Genomic DNA, 15,022 nt, shown 5'->3' on the forward strand with positions numbered 1-15,022 from the left:
TTTTTTTGTCGCTTTGAATGGCGAGACGAGCTTGCCGTTTGCCTGATGGTAAGCTATACGACCGAACATAAACAGTAGAAACATCAACACCTTGAATTACAAAGTATTGTTTAGTATTCCACTGCGGTCGCCTGAAACATGAGATGTTAAGTCTTATTGTCCAGTAGTTACACTGACTACAATGTCCTTCAAACCGGAACACAACAGTGACTGTGTTGCTTGGTGACAGAAATAGACATTTCGGTGGTACCTACCTAGACGGACTCTCAGATATGAGAGACCTACCACCAGTATTCTTAAGATTTTTATGTTTTGATATAGTTTAAGCAAGTTAAAAAGAACATAAATAACAGTAATACAACTAAGTCATCGAGGCAGTCCAAATAAATAATATCTATTAACATTGGACATTTAAATTATTTGTGTGTTTTATCAAAAAGTGAACTTTATTTTAAAAGTTCATTTATAATTATTTACAATTATAATTAACAACATATTACACGGTTGTATAATAGCTTATTGATTGTACTATTCGCGACTATCTTCAGATTTGACAAACACCTAAGTTTTTTTTCATTGAATATTTAAGTGTTCGGTGCGACGGTGCAAAACTTTAACAGCAATTTCCCACAAAGCTGAAATTTTGAGTTATATCGTTGTTTTATTAAACGTGCGATATATTGAACGTAAATATAATCTAATATAAATATTAACCTAATTTATCTCCCTTTCTTCAGTCGGCCTTTCATTACTGAGGATCGTAATCCCGTCCAAGGTCGTTCAGTAATATTCTCCACGAGGTTCGATTTGGTGCACCGATCATTTGTAATGGATTTGAAATAAAACACAATAATATACGCGATTTCCGTAGATTAGTCCACTTTACTGCTATTAAAGCTTTAAACTGAGCACTTCGCCGAGCTTCTATAAAAAAAAAAGTTATGGAATCAAAGTGCATTGACATTCAAAAATTTTGCATACATTGGATTCTTCGGTTTCATATTAAAGGTGAATCATTATTATAAATTGGCATCTTGGAATCTATATTAGATTTAGTTCGTTGCTCTCTCCGGGTCTTTTTCTGATGTAATATCTACACAACACCGGTATCTCTTCTAAACCCTTTTTTTTCGCGGGGAAAAATGCGTCATGCTATGACTACTTAGGGGGTGAGTGGAACGGTTATGTTGGTTCCATCGGTCTTACGTCCCAATGTCGACATTCGGGAGTGATCATCCGAGCAAGCATTGGACCGAGTCCCTAACAAATACTCCTTAAAATGGAATTCTGATCAAAACCCGTGGTGGACTTCTTTAGAGCATATGAAACGGCCTTTAGTATCTTACTGCACTAAAAATTTGAAAAATATCATTGATTAATTGTAATTAATAGTAAAAAAGTAAAATTTAGATACATAAATCGAAAGAAAATAATTAATTAATTTACACAATGATTTAGGTATTAGTTAAACAAAATAATTAAAAAGCTAAATTATAAGTAAAAAGGAAACAAAACCTGCATTATGCTATTATAAAGTATAAAGCCACTCCTTAAAATAAACGTATCATAGATAATCATATCACAGTGTCACAAAACTGGCAAATTATTGGCCAAAAAACTATAGCAAATTGATTGGCCGTTTCACGTCACAAGCGATAAAAGTCAAATAAACATCACTACCATCAGATAAATTCCTCCAAAGTCCACCACTCAGAGAATTAAACGCTTAACGGAATCGCATCCAAAGGAATAACTAAAAACATGTGCTCCAGGATTGCCGATCCTTATTTCACAAAGTAATGCAATTTGTACAGTATTACAGACAGAATAACATCGGAATTCCTGTAGCCAAGTTATAATTTCCTGAATGTGTAACGTATTACCTTAATTATAAAGCGAGTTTTCGTTTGCACAGCCAGTGGTGCATTTGTCGGAGTAGGGGATTAAAAAAACGCCGGGTCTGTTGCACTGCGGACAAATTTAGCGAGCGACGGCGAAAAGCGGGCAAAAAGTATACCCGTTCAGACGTTGGCACCCCTTTTTCAAGGTAAATTTCCCGAGCACATCAGGAATTAAAATAGGTACGAGAATATTTTTCCGCTTGGGTTTTATAAATGTTTTTTGAAAAAGGTTATTTTAAATATTTTTTTTTAATTTTTTTTTACACACCGGTTGGTCCACTGCGCGCTCTGAAAGGATGTATGTTTATTTACGAATGTAGTTGTATGAGATTGTTTTTGTTATGTCTTGGTTGCGTATATTGAATTCTGAACTATGTTGTTGAAAATAGCACAAATATGTTTGGAATGGGCGTTGTATTGATTTGCTCGGAGTTTGTATTTACTATATTTAGCCAATGAATAGTTCAGTTCTTTCGATATTTTTAGGTGTTGAAAATATAGAATTTTGCATATTATATATTTCTTGAACAGTATATAGTACGATACTGCCATTTTTATTATATTTTTACTTTCCGGCGCCCATGGGTCTATATGTATGCAAAGATTCGTAGAAATCTATTTAGCTTTAACTTGTAACAAACATTCAAATATATTTACAAACTTTGAGATTAATTGTTGTGAAACCACGTTCCGGTGTTGCTATGCTAAGAACTTCAAGACCTAATTTCCCTTTAGAATAAATGGAAAGAGAGAGAGAATAAATGGAAAGTAGGTTATTAGGAAAATTTATTACTACAAGTACTGGCCTAATTACTTTCTTCAGTCAAAATTGAGTCTAAAAGTAGAGCCTAATTTTCTTCCTAATTACACAAACAATTAAAACAAAACCAAAACAATACCTGATTTCTAATATTCGATTCACTGGAAGACAATTAACTGCATTAAAAAATCAAGCTGAAATGGGTTTTGTGGCTTAGATATAAAGTTCGTAATTGCTATTTAGAACAAGCTCATTTCAAAGGTAATTAACGTCTAAAATGTTTCCAACTAAAATCATGAAACAATTGGAAGTTCTAAATTTAAAATTGTAAAATAAAATAGGTTGGACACGTAATGCAGACGAATAATGTGTGAGAGAGACGGAGCTATAGACTAGAGAAGGATGGCATGATAGGCGGAAGGGATTGCTCACACACGATGATTTTTTGCTGCATATTTTTATTGCCATTATAATAAAGTTTGATAGACATTCCTAGAATCACAGGTCACTGAACTCAAGACAATTATTATGTTTATATTTGTTTCTCCGCAAACGCAAAAACTACTTTTTTATATTTCTTTGAATGACGATACATTCGCCTGATGGTAAGCAATACGACCGCCCATAAACAATTCACCATCCAACACCTTGAAGTACAAAGTATTGTTTGGTATTTCACTGCGCTCATTGTCCTGAGACAGGAGATGTTAAGTCTTATTATGTGCAGTATTTATACTGGCTACAATGTTCTTCAAACCGGAACACAACAGTGACTACACAATGTTGCTTGCCGGCAGAAATAGCCATTGCGGTGGTACCTACCCAGGCGAAATCTCTTATATGAGATCTACCATCAATAATTACTACTAAACTTGTAATCGTTTTAAGTGGTTTAAAAACTACCTCCGTCATAAATAAACTATATTTTAGACAACAAATTATAAATTATAAGATGATTTCTACTTACAAAGCAATTTCACACTTAACGAGGTCAATTTAAAACGGTCACAATTTTCGGGCGGTTTATTGTAATTAATTTTAAAGACTTTTTACGATGTTTAATTAAACTTTAACGATCATCAAGCGTTATTAAAATACTTAATTGTGAACTACTTTTCTCAATACTAAATTATACATAATGATTTTTATATAAAATAAACAAGTAGAATATTTATACAAATCGACAGTCCCTACGTAAAGTATTGCATCTGCAAATTCGATACTTTACGTAGGGACCTTCGAAATTTGAATCGTACCCAATACCATTATGTATAACCTACCTAATAGGAATGAGGATAGCTAGAGTATTCGAGCTTTTAAAAATCGCACTAAAAACGCACCTGCGACAAAATACGTAGTCTTCAATGTGCGCAACACCTACGTCTGGTATAGTTTTATGTCCGACCTACGCGTACCAGTTAATGGCCCGCTGAAAGCACACAAAACAAGGCGCTTGCGCAAGGTTACAAAAATCTGTTAGTGATGAATGATTTTTAAACTGTACTAGTTTGTACGTTCCGTGTTTCGCAACCGACCTGTTGGTGGTAAATCGCGCATGCGCAAGCCCGGGAAGGCACCGTACAGTCTATTTCCAAGACGTTCCACTTTTGTATTAGATAGGCTTTTCGTACGTCTGTGTAAGTAAAAATCCGGAATACTTTACCTTTAGCGCGAAAGAGACTCAAAAGGATTTGCCACAAGGGTAGGTACTGCCGGGTTGGTACCGTAATGTCTATTTCCAAGACATGCCACTTTTGCATTAAATAGGCCTTTCATACGTCTGGTTAGGAAAAAATCCGGAATACTCTACCTTGAGCGCGACGGGGAATCAAAAGAATTTTCCACAAGGAATAAAATAACACTGCTTCTGATAATTTATTCGTGGTGGATATTGTAGCTAATTGTTGGACGTTATGAAACTAATTAATGTTTAAGGGTGACGAGGGCAGTGGAACGATATGCAGCGAATTTCAATTGAAAGTTTGGGTGATGTTGATATTATAACTATATATAAATAAACTATTATTTGACTATGTTTATATACCTCGGTGATATAGCGCACTCTTAATAAAATAATGATCTATCTCAAAATTGTTAATTTGTGGCAGGCGTCGGAAGACAATTTTTTGTTTGCTACCCTCTTTTTGAAGTTGCTATAAAATTGAGCTTATGAAATATTGGTGAATAATGATACCTATAGAATGAAATAAAAAATGGGAAAAAAAATTATGGATTTTCGACCTTAAATATTACTCAGTAGCAGCTCGGAATCAGAAAATTGTCTGTGTGTTACCCCCGTGCCTCGGAAAGCACGTAAAGCCGTTGGTCCTGCGCATGATCTCCGGTCATGTCGGATTGCCGTTTCACTGGAGTATGAGAGTGAAGGAACAAAGAGTGCACCTATATATTGCGCACACATTTGTGAACTATATCTCCTGCCTACCGGCTTGATCTCTTGCGCTGCTATCTCCTGCATACTTGATCACCGATGAGATTGGCCGCCGTGGCCGAGATAAGGCTATGAAGGAATCAATAGTTTATGTATAATACTTGAAACTTGCATACCTGAGAAGTTCTTTATAAGAATTTTGAGGGTGTGTGAAATCTACCAATCCGCACTAGGACAGCGTAGTGGACTAAGGCCTAATCCCTCTCAGTAGTAGAGGAGGCTCGCGCCCAGCAGTGGAACAGTATATAGTACAGGCCTAATATTATTATTATATCACTCTCAATGGCTAGGTGAAGTTTATCTATTTTTCATTGTGTAACGGGCTTTAACATTTCAAATAAAGTTCCAAATGCACTCTCGGTAGTTTACTATTAACATCGTTAAATAAAGAAATAAAATTTTTATAGCACATTAATTATGCCATATGGAGAATCTGATATGATCATTGATTTCATAATGCAATAAAATAAAACATTTAAAAGTTATTTATAAACTAAATACTGTGCATGGTCAATATTAATAATTTGCAATATTCAATAATCATCTAAGTGTTGCATTTACAGTCCCGCTATGGCTTATATGGACTTTGTAACTAAGAGTTCCCCGGGTCGAATCCGATATCGGTAAATATTTTGTGTGGGTTTTTAAGAACATTTAACTAGGATTGGATGCCTGAAGAGGGGATGTCAAACACGTGGTAGCAAGAACTAAACCAAATCGTTTTTATGTTTCGCTTAAGAAGTGACGACGCTAGCACCACCTGTTTTAAGAATTAAAAGATTGAAATATTTTCTACAGAAGCAATTTACTGGGAAGGAGATTCTCTTAATCTAAGACATAGTCTAACATTAACAAATTTAATCTAAATCCGTTAAGCGATGGGTGATGTTACTTCTAACAAATGTTAAAATATTTCACAACCATTTATTTTATCTCATGTTACTTAGAGTAACATGAGATAAAATAAAACAATAATAATATTAAAATTAGCCTTGTATTATATACTGTCTCACTGATCGGCACGCACCTCTCCTACTAATGAGAGGGTTTATGCCTTTGACCACCATGCTGACCTAGTGCGGGCAGGCTTCACATACCTTCGAAATTATTATGAAGAACTTCTCAGGTATGCAGGTTTCCTCATGATGTTTTCCTTCATCGTTAAAGCAAGCGATAATTCACAAAGAATACTCACATAACGACATTCCTCTTGGCAGTCCGCCCTACTCCCAACTAGGCTATTGCTCATTTTAAATTAATTATTACTTGAGTACAATATAATCATGAAGTTACTCGTCCAATGACAAACAAATAACAAAACATCTGAATACCATTCGTTTAGCATCTGAGATGAGACATTAATATTCCCACGGCGACGCACACGTGGCATTTTGAAATGTCTGAAAACACATTCGCGCATGACCTCATGGGGCTTAGATAAAGAATGATGTAAATGGTGGCTGAGTACATTTTAATATACTTTTAAATAAATACTACCAACGAGTATTAAGAGTTGCCACATCGTAAGAAGACAGCCAGATTTTTGACAAACTGCTGGTTGTAGGGAAAGTAGACAATAGGAGGCCACGTGGGCGATTATCTACCCGCTGGTTTGATCAAATAAAAAGTATAATAGAACTTTCTATTACCACTGCCCTGACGAAAGCCAGAAAGATGGACACAACTTTCAGTGATGAAGAATACGATTCCCAAGAAGCAATTATGTAGGCCGGCATGACTGTGCCGATCGTCCGGGGATGCTTGTATTTTATGTCGATCGGCACTGTAGGTTATCAACATCTTCGTTTCGTTTTCATTCCCATGTGGGGTTAACACAAAACGCTTTGCTAGCAATCTTGCTGAATTAAGAGACTTTACAGTCCTCACGGCCGCCACTACAACTCCTGTAAGCCAGGATCAGCAGTGGCACGCATTTTATGACACCGTGCAGTGAAGTTCGGCGTGTCTTCGCGAATCTTGCTGAATTGCTTTTAAATTTTAACGACCATTCGCCCTGGATATCTACCTCCTCGAGTATCTTTCCCCGAGCAAATCGAATAATAAAACTCATACTAATTCCCGCCCAACCTGGGAAGAAAACCTTTTGTTTGAAACCGCGCTGCGATTAAAGCAAGAGAACAAATATCGCGAATTATATTATAACGTTATATAAATATATCTTTTTCAAAATGATTGAACTTGTCTGGTTCCTAGAATGAAATAAACACAAGAAAAATTTAACGAAGCGACATGCAATTAACCCCAGTCTGGTTTATAGCTTCGTGTGAGCGAGCCTTTAAGACACAAATAAAATTGAAATCCAGACGTCTGCCTTACCCTGGAATTGTACCTAAAATACGACCGAAGTTTTCTGTAGCTTTATTTTGCTATAACATCATTGGACAGAACATATGTGTCAATAAGTGGGTGCTCTAGATGCATCTCTGTCTACCCCTTGGGGGATAAAATCGTGTTGTGTGTATGTCGGGATGCTGTTAGCTCAGAAACCATGCCGCTGGGAAAACAAGTGCTGTCAGGCGTAAAACAATGTTTATATGAATGCGATCATGCGCGACTGTCATCGATTCGTGTTATCAGTTGTCAATATTGTTCATTTATAACGAGTTGTTCTCATTTTCAACCAGATACTCCATTATGAGCAGAATTTTAGATTAGCAATTAACAAATAACTTTAATTTTTATAAATAAAAAATCTTTGGATTAAAACGCAGAAAGTTAGATTAACTACTATGACTAAACACACCTAAATAAAACCTAACCTAACCTAACCTTTTACGTGTTAGCGACGAAAACATCCCTTAAGGGTTTAAGGCCAATACCACCAGTTCCTTGAACCATTCGGCCGGATGCGGACCACGTGTTCGACCCTGCATTCGGCCGAACATTTTCAAGAAGGGGGCGTATTCTAAAAATACAGCCACGGATTATAAACGCACATCACTGCTCGGTTTAGTCACGCACGTCCCGTCAGACGAACGCAGGCCGCCCGCGCGCCAAAATTCGAATTTCGAATTTCGAAAAATATCAGTGTTATAGACGCCATTGTGATTTAGTGAAGTGATTGTGATTACGAATTTGAATTTGGAACGTGTGAGTAATATTTTTGGTCTATGGTATTTTTGTTAGTTATGCGTATGACCTATTTGCTCGTATTGAAAAAGATATTATTTCCGAGAAACTGTTACGCAGTTAATTATGTTTATGTGTTTTGTTTAGCAAATTATACATTATTTTACTAGCAAAAGTAATAAAAATACGAAAACAATACAAAAATTGTATTTCTTTGTCTCGCACTCGATGCGTGACTAAAGAATCTTTTTGCGGCATTGTGACACTAAAATCTAGGAATATAAATCCAGCAAGAATATTTAGTAATTCTTAGTCTAAATATTTACTAGCGTGGGAGAAATAAATATAAACGTTCCATATTACGCATATTTTAAGACATCCGTTGTGATATATTGATACATGCGTTTTGTACACGCGTCATATAATCAGATATATCTAGAGTAGAATAAGACCAGGCTAAGTAGATCTCTGAATACAACAATAGCAGCTTCCAAGCTTTATCTAATATAACCTATTTATTGCGTATCGAAATTTATTTAAAACTGACATTGCTCGCGGTTTTGCCCGCGTAACAGTTATTTTTTCTGGAATACAAAGAAGCCTATGTCCTTCCCAGGGTCTCAAACTATCTTCATACCAAATTTCATCGAAATTAGTTGAGTATTTATTTAGTTTGTCGCATTTAGACAGATGTGGCAGAGGACTTTGTTATATGTAACGTAAAGATTAGATTCCATTGCAAATAAATACACGTAGTTAGGTTTTAGAAACATTCTATCTGGTATAAATTTCCACTTGATATTTCCACGCTTTAGAAAAAGGGCCTTAATAGACAGACATACGGACAACAAAGTGATCCAACGGTTCCTTTTGAGCCACAGAACCCTAAAAAACTGAAAGGTGTTTCAAAAGCTAATATTGCTAATTCATTTACACAATAATTACACTAGTTAATAGTATCATGTTTGGACATGTTTGCTTGCGATGATTAATTTTTATTGCGCCATATTAACTATGCGGTATTTAAATTAGTCGTAATTGAGATGACTCCTTGGTATAGTGCTGTAGATTGGTCCCGGGTTTGATTCCCACGTCGTTAAAGTTTGTGTGGGTTTAATAAATACCTAGAATCAGTACTGCAAGAGATTGAAGTCTTAGCCACGTGGTCGAACGTAAGAGCTTTGTGCAGCATTCGTAAAATAGAATAGACGGTAGGTCTTTTGGATTCGATAGACTGACTGGATAGGTATAACAGATGTGTCTATCTACCGCCAAAATGCACGCACTGTTGTATTTCAGTTTTAAGGAAATTGCATTCAGTGTAATTAATGGCCATTATGTGAATAAAGATCTAATATCTGAGGATGTTGGAGGGTATGCTTCGTTGTTCTTAATTCAAATTGTGTTCCATTTCTTTATTGTTTTGAATGACGAGACGAGCTTGCCGTTCGACTGATGGTAAGCGATACGACCGCACATAAACAGTAGCAACACCATCCAACACCTTCAATTACAAAGTATTGTTTGGTATTCCACCGCGCTCCCCATCCTGAGACGTGAGATGTTAAGTCTTATTATGTCCAGTAGTTACATTGGCTATAATTTCCTTCAAACTAGAACACAACAGTGACTACCCACTACCACTTGGCGGCTGAAATAGATATTGCGGTGGTACCTACTCAGGCGGACTCTCACACATAACGGACCTTCCAATGCTTTTCGTTAACAAAAAGTTATGGCGCTTACTTCTAATTTTTTAATTATTATTCAGTCGTATAATTATCCCATTATTATTCCGGAAGTATAAGATACTTCAGTCAACAGATAAAAAAAATACTTGGTTAGATATTCTTTGATCTTGTTTCAATAAACTTGTTTGAAAATGGAAAGGATACCAGTCCATCGTTCGTAAACCTTGTAGTTATCTTCCGTTAACTATATTTAACATAATTGACCATTTATGAATAATTAACTTTATGTTACTTCCGCAGTTTTCTTTGTTCCTATATACTTAAGTTTGAAATTCGTGGACCACTTTACCCGGTATAAATTTGCTTATGGTAGGATGATTTTATCCCCTGAATAGCTAACAAACACATCGTGTACACCGCTGTAGTGGCCCACATAAGTGTGTCGCGTTATATTTCGTTCCAACAGGCCGCAGTTATGTTAACTGGCGTCCCCTCAGCCAAAACTATCTGGCTTTCACTTCCTTTACCAGATGAGCATTGACTTACGAGATACGATCATCCCTCTGGACGTCACCTGGGTCCCTCATTTAAAATCAGCGCTACAGTATCAGTCATGCTGGTACTGCAGCAAGCAGCTGAATGAGGGTTCCCATTGTTGGCACAAAAGGTATAATTGTGTTATATTTATTTACATTTTTTTGTTTTTTCTTTTTTTATCTTCTTTATTATACATGTTATGATGATGTCCTAATAATAAAATCTTTCTTTCGTTCTTTTCTCTCCAATCAACACAAATGTGTTCAAACCAGGGTGGCTGACCCTACAACGCGACACACGTGGCACACAGTTACATTGGTTACAATAGTCGCAATACAAGGAATTCGAACACCAACCTTCGCATCACCAGTCGGGCAGTCTGAATTCTCGATATCCTGACATATTTGATCCGAAATAAAAAGTATCCCCCACACGGGCTGTTTATAGCTTATCCCTAAAAGGGTGCCGGGACCAGACGCGGGAATATCATTAACGCAGCATTTCAGTAACGTTTTAGTTTTGTTTCCCATTCTCGTCTATATCGGTGCGTGCGTTGAACTCTGCTTGGCTGAATATAATTTGCTTCTTAGGGTTTTCAAATTCGAATATTGAATCGTTGGTATTGTCTGGGGTCGGGTAGAGTTGGTAGTTTTGTGCTCAGCATCAGCTCGGAGTCCAATGAGGGAATATGGTTGACCAATCACATGGGACGAAACAAATCCGTGCGAAGAAGCTTGATCTGGTTGAACCTCTGCCTAAATATGGGATATAGGTGTCATGTCTGTTTGTATGTCATGTGGTCTTTGACGGCAAGCGGTGGATCACACTTTCTCAACTCTGGAGTGAGTGTGTCATTTTCCTTTCACAATATGTACGCGATTAGATCTCCCTGAGAAGTTCGTTAATAGAACCAAATCGTTCAATATGCTTGCAAAAGTGTATGGCTTCGACCCCACAGAAAAGTAAAAAAGGGTAGGTAGAAGGGTGAGAATATTTTTCATCATCTTGGTGTTCTTTCTTATACGAATGTTCGGATTTGTTAGAAATAAACGCAGAAACTGTAGGAACAAGTTTGGATGTAATTTGGCACATAGATAAATGATGCCTTAGATTAACACCCAGGCTAGCTATATCTTGGAAAAACAGGATTTTAACTTCGCGAAACCTTCACGCAGCAGAATTTTCTTGTTATAAATATAATTAAGATAATTATGTAAGAACTTCTCGACACATTTACGATAATTTGTGATATTTTAAACAACTCGAAACGGACCGTAGTTCCAAACAAATGGAAATTTAAAATAGTTACTGGTCCGTCCGCTAATTTATTTGGGCAGATGTCGCCTCGTCATCCGAGTAAGTTTCTGTCGATATCACTCTGAATCTAATTTGCATTCTGTCTTGCATTAAATATAGTTTAGAGTAGTGAGAGAGAGTAGTGTAGAGTGAAACATTTATTAATGTTTTTTTCTATTGATTTGTAATGAGAAGTACATTTTATTGTTTTTTTATTTATTTCACAAAAGGCATAGCACAGAACGCAATGATTATAAACAATACTTAAGCACTAAGTTACATTATGACTAGATTTCGCACGTAACTGTCTTTTAATATAAACCATTATAAGTTGACCCCTTTATATGAAAACAAAGGAATTTTCAAACTATATTTTCAGTACTATTTTAATGATTTAATTTAAAATACAATATTTACATTAGATTACGCAATTTTAAATAGTTTTTCTATTCAAACTAAAAAAAAAATATTTTGAAAATGGAAATCGATTTTGAATCTTCCCGATTCACGTATAATTTGTGCGGCAAATATTTCATAACGATTAAAACGGACACAAGAGTTTAAAGACCAAAATTTTGAATTTGTTCAGCTACTTTCTTGGCTAACTGTACATAGCCTACTTACTAGTTCTACTTTTCAAGGTTAGGCAGAGTTATAACTCACCTTTCTGACTTAACTTATCAGGGTAAAGAAAGCATGAAGCACATGATGACAAATACGAGGGTGACTTCTATTTATATTCTTTGAGGGGATATCTCCTCAATTGCACCAGGTGTAAGTAATAGAGTAATATCTCTAAATAAGAGCAGTCTTGAATGCACTTTATAAATAGGTATTTAAAGTTCCAAGTTAAAACGTTGTTTCATACATTAACGCAAAATATTCGTACATATTGATTTTCCACAACATTTTTGTACAAAAGATTTATATATTTTTTATGTGTTATAATGCTCAAACTTACATATAATTAAAAACGTATAATTAATACATTTTCGTGACCTATAAAGTGCATTTAAGAACATTTACCTACTCTTGATATCGACTCGCAAAAGTCGCATTTAAATATTGCTAAAATTACAATTATACTATCTGACGACAAATGTTATAATTTATTATTATTAAAATAAATAAATGGTCATTAATAAATAAATACTTCGCCCCATACATTCATTTAGATACGGACTTCGATGTCAATCATTCACAGTGCGTGCTGTCGATTGCAATTTTAGTGGGTGGTTTTAAAGGAGTGAGAATATGGGCGTCGCCGACAGTCAAAAGGCCTTCATTTACATCAACTTTCAGATTATTAAGGCACAAAAAGGTACATAATGACTCCATAATTATATAAAGTACATTACAGGGTTAAAAGAAAAGCCAAATGTGTTTTGCGTAATTTTAAATAATTTCGGAATTATTAAAATTATCCTCGACTCGTTTTGGAGGCACTTAAGTGTCAAAATTTTCACGATGACAGTGCGAGGTGACAGTTTAATGGGCGCCGGCAAAAAATTAAGAAAAATGTGACCTAGTTACAAAAAAACACTTGGAGTTTATCTTATCTGTGTGGAGTGTAAAGCTATTTGGATTTGCAAGTTGTTTGCGTAAAAACGTTTAGTTGACATTATTGAAAAAAAGGCAAACAGATAAGCAGCTTCATTTTTTTAATATTTATCACAAACGCGTTCGATTTTTAAAAAAGATTTTAATCTATAATCGACAATTAATTTATGAATTACATTTTTAAACGTTCGCATGTTTTTTTATATTTGAAAAAGTATCGAACCTACTTTTGGAATATATTTTTTTGCATTTCGAACACACTTATTTAAAAAGTTGTTTTATATATGGTTTCAACATTTTTCGTACTAGAACCATTGACGTATATTTTATAGACACGAACGTCCATGTAAACTATTTATTCAAAATCTGAACTAAAATGACAACCAAAACGTCACTTACAACCTATTTATTCACTTGAACAACAAATATTTTTTTTACTAATATTTTTTATTCAAATCCAGGTTTACACTTAGACTTGAGTATTTACATCATGAGCGCTCCATACACAACCATAAGCTGTCAATTGACCATAAGTCAGTTTGAATGGATTGCAGTTCAATTCAGTTGAACACAGTGAATGACTAGAACAAAATCTAGATGAACTAAGCGTCATTTGATAAATGAAACAGTCTCGTACAGTTATAGGTAATCAGTGTAACGAGATCGCTCGGCCAGCTGGTATGATGCAATGTCCCATGGGCGAATTGTATTGTTATCGTGACACGCTGGAATGTACAATGTACACTTAGAACAAAGGAAAGGACCTTACATGGCAAAATAATAACGGTTACTTACTATCGGTATCTTAATAAAATAATGATCTATTCCAAAATTGTTAATTTGTGGGAATTGTCAAAGAAACGAATTTATTTGCGACCTTTTTTTTTAAGTTGCTATAAAATTGAACCTGTTAAAGATAGGTAAAAAATGAAGCCTATAGCATGAAAAAAAGAAGGAAAAGTAAATTTCACCAAAAGAAATTAGTTTTTAGACGATTCCCCCAAATTTTCAATTTTGGAATACGTCATTATTTTGTTAAGAGTATATCGTCGTTGTAGGTGGAGAACTAAATAACTCGAATTTTGGCCATTTTGGACTTTCATCACTTTTGTGTTGCCCAAAACATGGCGCGTATTTTGGCCTAACAAGCATTTCATTATCTTATCCCGTTTCGAAATTATAGCTTCTTTATGTTAAAAGTGAAGAAATAAATATATTCAAATAATATATATTTTGTTGTAGAAAAAGTAAATAATAAAATCAATAAACTGCGACTTATAATCTGTTCAATAGTAAAGAAATTACATAAAATGAGTTGTTTAATTCTTCCTCGAGTCTATTGTTTGTAAACAAAATTAATCAAGTGTGTAGAAGAACTAAACAACTTGATTTGTTTAATTTAGACATTGAAAATCCTAATGGTATTCACTTTAATAAACTGTATAATTTTAATTATTTAACCTTATAATTACTTTACCATATTATGGTTTCTAGTGTGGCAAAACTAAATAACTATACGAGTTATTTAGTTTACTTCAGCAGACTTACAAAACATTGTTGTGGCAGAATTAAATAAGAAGTTTTAATTTTTTTATATTTTTATTCTTCAGGTCAGAGTTTTTTTTGTTAATGCATAATATAATAGATAATAAGACCCAAGATATATAAAAATACTGACATTAAAATTATTTATAGTATTTTAGTAATGCTTAAAAATAACGAAAAAAAAAACAGTTAA

General features: G+C 34.8%; 1 protein-coding gene across 1 annotated transcript in view; it reads left to right on the forward strand.

The window, feature by feature from the left end:
* Nucleotides 1-7,955: 7,955 nt before the first annotated feature.
* LOC115451609 (irregular chiasm C-roughest protein) overlaps nt 7,956-15,022 on the forward strand; it is a 59,831-nt gene continuing 52,764 nt past the window's right edge. The window contains 1 exon segment of the mRNA XM_037437400.1: nt 7,956-8,221. The gene's annotated coding sequence lies outside the window, so the exon portion shown is untranslated.

The sequence above is a fragment of the Manduca sexta genome, chromosome 2 (assembly GCF_014839805.1).
Source record: "Manduca sexta isolate Smith_Timp_Sample1 chromosome 2, JHU_Msex_v1.0, whole genome shotgun sequence".
Classification (NCBI taxonomy): domain Eukaryota; kingdom Metazoa; phylum Arthropoda; class Insecta; order Lepidoptera; family Sphingidae; genus Manduca; species Manduca sexta.